The 10,106-nt window shown below is 36.8% G+C and overlaps 1 pseudogene across 1 annotated transcript; it reads right to left on the bottom strand.

The window, feature by feature from the left end:
• Positions 1-389: 389 nt before the first annotated feature.
• On the bottom strand, positions 390-3,189 carry LOC149159179 (3-oxo-Delta(4,5)-steroid 5-beta-reductase-like; annotated as a pseudogene). The gene is made up of 2 exons (XR_016261101.1): positions 2,903-3,189; positions 390-1,885 (listed from the first exon to the last, which is right to left on the bottom strand). The product of XR_016261101.1 is annotated as a 3-oxo-Delta(4,5)-steroid 5-beta-reductase-like (transcript).
• Positions 3,190-10,106: the final 6,917 nt, after the last annotated feature.

A 10,106-nucleotide genomic window follows, 5' to 3' on the forward strand; every position in this document is an offset into this window, starting at 1 on the left:
TATGAAATCAAAGTAACATATTTAGAGTGAATATTAGTGGTTTCAAGAAATACTCCATATCCTCCACCGTACACAAAGAACAAAGAGTATTTGGCAGATAACCATGATACCTCAACTTGAATTTGCACTAATTGCTCTAGACGCTCAATGTTGACAGCCTACACAATTTGATAAAGATTACGACGATACACATCAACGATCCTGTAAGATGGCGATTTTCAATGCTCGATATTAGTACCAGAACTAAATGGCTTGAAAAATTGGATGAAATAATAGAATCAACTTGAATTTGCAACACAATTTGATAAAGATTAAGACGATACACATCAACGATCCTGTAAGATGGCCATTACCAATGCTCGATTTTAGTAACAGAACTAAATGGCTTGAAAAATTGGATGAAATAATAGACTGGAGATTCAGCTCTTTCTGGAATTCCATTTCAAAGTTACAACACGCCAAATATCAAGCAATTCCATTTCAAAGTTACAACACGCCAAATATCAAGCAATTTTCAAACCAGTCTCACAAACTATACTTCGACTTGACAAAACTATGTTCCTCTGGAAATATGCTCTGTTATTATCAACACCTCCAACTAGAACTTTCAAAATATAGCATAACTATCCTGAATCCTCCACTGCACAATTTGAAAGTTGAATCACAAAAGCAAGTTCTGAATGAACGGTGAAGTAAGCCCTCCGCTTGGTTTTAATTCAAGACAATGGGATCGATCAAACCTAGGGAACAATATTAGATGACCTGATTTTGTCAATCCATTGCCCCATGGAAGTTTCTGTGTTTCGAAACCCAAAGAAACCATATCTTTACTCTTATTCATGCTAAGTACAGCTCCCCAAGGTGGATTTAGTATTAAATCTGCAAACCACCAGTTTCCAACTTCTTTGATCTTTGTTGGGCGGAGCTTATTTTCATTGACAATGGCATCCCAAACCAGATTTTTGTCTTTCATCGCCTCAGCCAAACTGAAGCCTTCACCCTCATATGGTAAGGGGTCCAGATCAAATTTCTCTGCGAGTATTCCCCAGAGGTGTTTCCATTTATACACGTCTCCATTAGCATAATTAAAGGCCTGGTTCTTGGCATAAGGATCTGTGGCAGCCCAAATTTCTTGTTCTGTAATTAATTCTGCATCAGATGCATCCATAAACTGTTCCCACGAAATTATGTTCCCTGGGTACTTGAAAGGAAACCCCTCATGTTTGCAAATGGCAGCGTAAACACAGAGTGTGCCTAAAACATTCATCAAGCTCCACGGAGAGAAGCCAAATATGTGTGTCAGACGGTGAATGGACCAAGTTAATCCTTCTTTCTTCTTTGCAGCCTCAAATACAATATCCTCGAGAGTGTAGTAGAAATTGGGCACAGGTAGCCTAGGTAGCTCTTCGTGAAAGGGTGCCTCGTGAGGCTGATATTTACAATTCATGGCCACTGCATCAAATGGACCAATGTAGTGTTTCCCTCCAGTCTGAAGTCATATGTGCTGTAAATTCTCTGCATTCGGCAGGAGGGCATCTAACACATTACTCAACATTCTTCCATTGTCCTCACAGTTCTGCTCCTCTGTCTCTCTGCTAACCCAAACAACCCAAAAGAGATGAGTGACATCCTTCACCTTTTCTAAAGTTTGCTCTCTATCTAAAACATCACATTGAACATATTCCACTGGACTATCTGGAGACCAATCTGGCTTAGGCCTCCTAGCAACTCCATAAACTTTCCAAGGTCCACCAGGAGTGTCAGATAATGGCAATATTTCTGCCAAGCAATTTCCTACAATTCCTGTTACCCCTATGACCAATGCCACTCCCTGCTGCCTCCCAGATTTATCTCTGGAGCTTTCAACATTGGTTTGGAATTCTCTCTGCATTGAAAGAGTTACGAGTTACCAAAATAGCAATCCACAATGCAATATAATGAAGCAAGAGCAACAATTCCAAATGCAGAAAGCAAGAGCAACAATTCCAAATGCAGCAAAATGCTTATCATTTAACGCATCCAAACACGGCTTTGAGAAACACATCGAGATTATGAAGCCAAGTATGCATGTTCAGATTTAATACATGACCATTTCTATGTTGTCGAGATATGCTGCCTAGCTTCACAACCCAGCTATACATATCAGACCAGGTTTAAATGGATCTGTGTTAATGTTCATATTCAGTGCACTGTACCTTGAATGCACCTATATATTAAAAGAAAGTGTTTGATCAATTCATTAACTTAGCCCAGACCAGCACCTCAATAAATGTTCGATAAATCATTTATCCTCACCCAGTAGAGCAGCTCAATTCGTGCTCAGGTTTAGATGGATGTGTTAATGTCAGTATTCAATGCAATCTACTTTCAAATCCACTCACCCATAAACACAGCGAGTGTTGATGAATCCTTCACCCTGACCTTATTCACCACCTCAATTTGTGTGAACTCAACATATGCAACCTGGCATGGATATTAAGCTTGCCTTACAGGAGTCTGTGCTAATGTCGATATTCAATGGACCCTAAACCCAGCCCCACGATGTAAAAAAATGGCTCTCTTAGTGGAGTAACCTAACCTTAAAATCTTAAATAATTACAGGAGAAAAAAGAGAGCAGTCTTTAGCTGTAACGGTGTAATAACCCTAAACTAAGAATCGTAAGAATTACAGGAAACAAAAGTTCAGTTTTTTAGCCCTAGACGATGCTGAATGTTTGAATTTAATATTAAATTATTTAAGAAAATTTTATCTGAAAAGTTTTTTTAAATAATACAAGAGACCATCAATTCCGGAAGAATTGGACAATATACATCTTAAATTTATAAAAACACCAAATTTAAAAAATACATAGAACTGTAATTGTTGAGGGCAGTAAACCCTCTCTGGGGAAAAGTAGTGAACCCGCATCATATGAACAGCCATCCACAGTCATCTCGATGTGCAGAGCATCCTGTGGAGCATCGGTGCCGAGCTTGGACAAGACATCGGCAACAAATTTGTCTCAGCTTTTTAAACCATTAAAGAGAACACTAGAATTTTGAAATCTGAGAAAATTTCACCTCACCGTTGAATGAATCATTAGTGAATATTTTTTCGGCTGTGTGAGAGATATTTTATTTTAGTCCTACCCGTCTCGAAACCCTTCACCGATCAGCAGCAGACCAGGGAGAAAGAAAATGGCATTTGCTTGTAGAACATTGTCTGAGAAGCGAAAATGGCATTTGCTTGTAGAACTTTGTCTGAGAAGCGAAAACATATCTGCAATCCATATAATAATTTAATAATAAAAGTACGAAGAGCAATCCACAGAGGCAAAACGAGAAGAAATATTACTGCAATGCTGCTTTTCATTAATTTCCCTAAAAATAATTGTATTATAGTGAAGAAAGAATACTAAAACCCCAAAGAACCAGTAACCCCAAATTTATCAGACTTTAAAGGACCATTAAATCGACCTAAAATAAATGTGCAATTATAAACTAAAACACTTACCCATGAGTGCCAAGGGAACCTATCCACCAAGAATATCAGCTCATTGTGATAAAATGCACACTAATCCACACACCAAACTGTGACAAGAAACATCACTATCAATTTCAATTTCAGAAATGTATACATGCAAAATTAGCACAAAAAATTCCATAATCCATGACTTCATTTAATCTTCCCCACTAATCACATACTACCAACTTATAGGCTATCAGAGTGCTGTAATGCCGTACTAATGGATTGTAGGTAAGCAATTTCAAGAATGAGGCAATGATTGGAGTTTCCACGGATTTCTCACATCTCTTACCCAAGAAAGGAGCCAAATGACCTGACTGAGGATGAGCTGCGAGTTCCAAATGGAATTAGCGTTGCAGTGAAGAAATGAACACAGCTGAGCAGAGACTCGGATTGGAATCCTGCAACAAATTCATTCACTTGAGCAAAGGGCGCGGCAGCACAGACATAAAAATCGAGCTATCGTGAGATTTATATGGGTGAAGCAGCAGGGATGGTAGATCTTTGGGCATTTTGGTGTAGATCATGCACCGGTAGGTTTGCACAGGGCAAGGTAGCCGGTCTGCGTTAAGTATACATTGCGGGTATCTTTTTCGGGTCTCTGTTTGCTGCACCATGATTATAACAAGCCCATATCAGCTGCGAAACGAGCCGCTGAAACCAATGGCTCGCTGGCGGTGTGTCCGTCCCGCTTCCTCATTAACCTTTCAGTGTTCCAGATCAACGATCACACTTCATTCAATCGTCTAACACCACAAATCTACGGTCAACAATAGGACACAGCAGCGCCTGGGGCAATTCATTTCAAAGGGAAACGCCTTACGGCGTAAATATGAATAAGTTGCTACAAGAAATGGTCCCCAAGGGTGAAAGGGTACTAAAGGAAACTCATGATGAGAACGAAAGAAATGTTAATCATGATTCCATAAACGATAATGTTGGATCGAAGACTCACCATATTCCAAAAATTGATATGAGGAAGTTTGATGGCAAGGATCTTGCCACATGGATATTACAGATGGAGCAATTCTTCGATCTCAATAATGTGCAAAACACACAAAAGGTACGTATGGCAACTTTATATTTGGAACTAAATCAGTTTGTATGGTATCAATGGCTTTGCTCTCGTAAACCATTTATCACTTGGGCAATTTTTACGGAAGAATTGATAGCACATTATGAGGATACAAAAAGCAACACTTTTTAGCCAATTGATAAGTCTCAAACAAAAGGGTTCAATAATGGAGCACATTGAGGAGTTCCAAAAATTGAACATAAGGGTAAAAGATATTCCGGAGGAGCATAGGATTGATTTGTTCACAGGGTCTTTAAAGGATAATATCCAACATGATGTTCGCCTTTGGGAACCTGATTCATTAGAGAAGGCATTCAGGTTAGCAAGAAAAATGGAAAGCAAAATTATGGAAACCAGGAAGCATACCACTCACAACTATAAAGACGGAAGTGTTCTTGCCCCTAGTCTTCTACAACCTATAAGGTTGACACCATAGCAGTTGGAAGAAAAAAGAGCAAAAGGGATTTGTTACAGTTGTGATAGCAAATACACTAAAGGTCATAAGTGTGATGAGAAGAAATTATTCTACATAGATTGTGAAGAGGAAGAAGAAAAGGAGCAAGAAAGGTCAAAGAAGAGGATACTCCATGAACAAAGCCTAGATGAAGAACAAATAAATCCGACCATATCTTGAAATGCATTGGTGGGAATTACCACTCCTCAAACCATCAAGATAGAAGGACAAATCAAGAAGAAAAAGGTAATAGTGTTGATTGATTCAGGAAGCACCAACAATTTTATTCATTGTCAGGTAGAAAAAGAATTGAATTGCTTCCTATATCCAGCACCAGAGTGTCAAGTGATGATTGCAAATGGAGGAACAATAAATTTCTCTGGAAAGTGCCATAATATCAAGCTATCCATGGGAGAATATGTATTGACTAGCCCAATGCTTTCCATTCCAATGGGAGGTGCTGATGTTGTACTAGGAGTCCAATGGCTACAATCCTTGGGTACAATAGCTTTTAATTTTCAAGAACTTTTCATCAAATTTTCTACGGAAGGAAAGGAAGTTGAATTAAGGGGTATTATAGGGAAACCAGGAAAGATAATCAGCTCTAATAGTATGACAAAGCTTCTAAAAAAGGAGCAAAGAGGTGTAATTGCACAATTATGCTCGCTAGATGTTTCCACATCGGAATCATCTATTTCTCCAAATCTCCAAAAAGTCCTGGACAATCATTCCAAGGTATTTGAGACTCCCAAAGGTCTCCCACCTATGTGTGATCATGATCATGCTATTCATCTGATTCCAGGAAGTGTTCCTCCAAACATCAGGCCGTACAGATATCCCTATGTCCAAAAGAGTGAAATTGAACGTATGGTTGCAGAAATGCTAGAGGCTGGTATAATTCAATTGAGTCAAAGTTCTTTCTCTACTCCAATAGTATTGGTGCACAAGAAGGATGGATCATGGCGCATGTGTCCAGATTATAGGGAGCTCAACAAGCTCACTATTAAAGATAAGTTCCCCATTCCTATTATTGATGAATTATTGGATGAATTTCATGGATCAATTTACTTCACCAGGTTGGATCTTCATTTAGGATTTCATCAAATCAGAATGAAGACTAAAGACATTCTGAAAACAGCATTTAGAACTCATGAGGGTCATTATGAATTTTTGGTCATGCCTTTTGGCCTTACCAATGCACCTTCAACATTTCAAGGTTTGATGAATTCAATTTTCAAACCATTCCTTAGAAAATTTGTGTTAGTATTTTTTGATGATATACTAATCTACAACAAGTCTTGGAAGGATCATGTTGAACATGTTGACAAGGTGCTACAACTATTGAAGGAGAAACAATTATATGCAAAAAGATCCAAATGTTTCTTTGGAGTCTAGGAGGTGGAATATTTGGGTCATATTGTATCTCATGAAGGAGTTAAGGTAGACCCTAGCAAAATTAAAGCCATTAAGGAATGGAAAATCCCCACATCCATAAAGCATCTGCGAGGATTTATCGGGTTGACAAGGTATTATCACAAGTTTGTTAAGAATTATGGGAGAATAGCAACACCTCTAACAACATTATTGAAGAAAGATGCATTTTCATGGACTCTGGAAGCAACAAAAGCCTTTGAACATCTTAAAGAGGCAATGTGCCAAGCACCGGTCTTAGCTACACTGGACTTCACAAAAACCTTTATTGTGGAATGTGATGCTTCAGGAAATGGAATTGGTGTTGTTCTAATGCAAGATGAAAGACCCATTGCTTTTGAAAGTCGTCCAATCAAGGGAAAGTTTTTAAGCAAAGCTATTTATGAGAAGGAAATGTTGGCAATACTCCATGCACTTAAGAAATGGCGACCCTACCTAATGGGTAGACACTTCAAGGTAAAAACGGATCATGATAGCCTTAAATACTTTTTACAACAAAGATTATCCTCTGAAGAGCAACAAAAGTGGGTCACAAAGATGTTGGGTTATGACTTTGAAATCATCTACAAAAAAGGGAAGCAAAATGTGTTGGTAGATGCACTCTCAAGAAAGGATGAGGATGTGGAAGCATTGTTGTGTGCCATTTGTATTATCCAACCAGATTGGATAAATGAAGCAAGGGAGGAATGGAAGAATGACAAAGAAGTGTGGGCACTTATTCGAAAGTTACAACAAGATTCCAGTACGTCTAGTACATTTAGCTGGAAAAATGATTCGTTATGGTACAAAGATCGCTTATACCTCTGTAAGAATTCCCAGCTAAAACAAAAGATTCTTATGGAATTGCACACTTCTCCCTTAGGAGGGCACTCATGATTTTTAAAAACTTACCACAAGGTTAAGAAGGATTTTTTTTGGATGGCCTTAAATCAGATATTCAAAAGTTTGTGGCTGAATGTTTGGTTTTCCAACAAAATAAAGTTGAAACAATTAAGACACCGGGTCTATTACAACCTTTATCCATTCCAAGCCAACGTTGGGAGGAGGTTTCAATGGATTTTATCACAGGTTTACCCAAGTCTGAGGGAAAGAGTGTCATCATGGTGGTAGTTGACAGACTTACCAAGTATGCACACTTTTGTGCATTATCACATCCATTTAAATCCAGTACAGTTTCTACTTCATTTATGGAAACAATTCAAAAGCTACATGGAAACCCAAAGATTATTGTAAGTGACAGAGATCCCATTTTCACTGGAAATTTTTGGACAGAATTATTTTCTTGTCTTGGTACTCAGTTAGCTCATAGCTCATCTTATCATCCTCAATCTGATGGGAAAACTGAGATAGTAAACAAATGTTTGGAAGGATATCTTCGTTGCTTTGTATCTGATAAACAGACACAATGGGTCAAATGGTTGCCTCTGGCTGAATGGTGGTATAACACTTCCTTCCATACAACAACAAAAATGACCCCATTTATGGCACTTTATGGGTATCAACCACCATCCATCACATCATATTTAAGAGAAAATTCTAAGGTTCAGGTAGTGGAACATCACATCGAACATCAACAAAAAGTCCTCCAACTCTTAAAGGATAACCTTGTGTTGGCACTAAATAGAATGAAACAACAGGCAGATCAACATCACAGTGAAAGAAGTTTTGATGTAGGTGATTGGGTATTCCTACGGCTACAACCATATAAGCAAATGTCCCTCAAGCAAGCTAAGAAGGATAATAAATTATCACCAAATTATTATGGTCTGTACAAGGTGTTGCAAAAGATTGGTACTATGGCATACAAATTGGAGCTTCCTGCAGCTTCTCGATTGCACCCAGTTTTCCATGTTTCATGTTTAAAGAAGGTTATAGGCGACAAGCTCCCAGTTCAAACAATATTGCCAGAACTTGACAAGGAATTAAAAATTATATTGGAACTGGAAGCAGTCACAGAAACAAGAACTCGACATCTACGAAATCATTTAATTTCAGAGGATCTTGTCAAGTGGAATAACTTATGCGCTGAAGATTCCACATTGGAGGATGAGAATTTTATGCAGAATTATCCAGAACTACTGAAGCGTTGAGGACAAAACTTTTTTTGAAGGAGAGGGGCATGTTGGGTCCCTATAATACTAGTGATTACCCCATTACTATTGTAGTTATACCCCTTATTAATATTGTTGTGCCCCTATTGCCCCCATATTGTTATTATTGTGCCCCATAGAATCCCTCTATTGTTATTTTTGTGGCTTTATATTATTATTGCTAGGTTGATTGGATTATATTGTGACTCCTTAGACTCCTATATATAGAAAGGAGGTTTTGTCATTTGCATCATCCAAGAATTGTTCATTTATGTAATGTAAAAAAGGTTTCCCCCTCAAAGAGGCTGAATTCTAAGGCGTTGATCTATCTTTTCTATCTTTTCTTGAGATGGTTTCATAACATACTTCCTATATGGAGAAGCACATCCATTGTGACATTAGTCCTCCTCCATCACTAGGATCTAGACTAGACCATCGAACCCCTATGAACTCATATGATTTGTAATGGTAGTTAGTTACATCTCGATCTTGAAGGTCTTCTAATAGAATGTGTCTTTTTGGTTCTAGTTAAAAAAGTATTTTTGGTAATGGCCTATATTTTTTGGTAATTACCTACTCGCCAACGAACATGGTATGGGTGAGGATAGTATGATCTTAGAAAATTGTATAAACCGATGTAATCTTCTAATATAATGAAAGTTCTTAAATTAATAAAAAAGGAAAAAAACATCTATAGCAATGCAAGAGAGATCACTAGTTTATGAAGAATGATCCATGTGAAAAATTTCAATGACAAAACAATTGAATGTAATGACATAAATTGGGGGCTAATTTTTTTAAAAACATTCATTTTATTAGTGAATGATAAGAAAATACACGATGATAGGTTTTCTATTATATTTTACTTGAAATTTGCAAAAGTATTAAGAAAAATCATAAGTATTTTAGAAAATAATATACATGTATGGATTGACTCATTATATGCAACTGCGAGCTAGATTGGTATAACATAATTAAAGAAGGATTCATTCTCAATATATAATTTATATTTGCAAACTTTTTCTGGGTTCATATATATACTTTTATAATGTTAATGCATACAATTCGATTCAAAATTTTAAATAAATTATAGTTAAAACAAGATAATTTAAAAACAATTTCTACCATCACATTAACATTCTCATAAAATTTATAATTTAATTTATGTTTTTAAGAATTTTTTATTTAAATAATATTGGAGACTAAACATGTTTTTTTGGAATCTTATAAAAATATGGCACTAAAAGATAAAAAATTCCCTTGCACTCTTATGAAACCAAGATATATATTGAAAAGCATCTATCATATTTAGGAACTGACCAATTTCTAGTTCCATTTCTGTTGTTATTAATCATTGAAGTATGGATAAATGCAACATTAAGAGAAAATGAGATCAACAATATTTCAATTGTTTTTTATAAAAATATCCCAAAAGATAGTACCAATAAATAGAATTAAATATTTAACTCTATTGATTACATGAATGGTGCTCTACATCCCCATACAAGGGATATGTGTAAGTACTAGATGCTATATTTAAGCATTCTCTCA

The sequence above is a fragment of the Pinus tabuliformis genome, chromosome 5_2 (genome assembly GCF_031772625.1).
Source record: "Pinus tabuliformis cultivar Carrire ecotype Pingquan chromosome 5_2, CPIR1, whole genome shotgun sequence".
NCBI classification, from domain to species: domain Eukaryota; kingdom Viridiplantae; phylum Streptophyta; class Pinopsida; order Pinales; family Pinaceae; genus Pinus; species Pinus tabuliformis.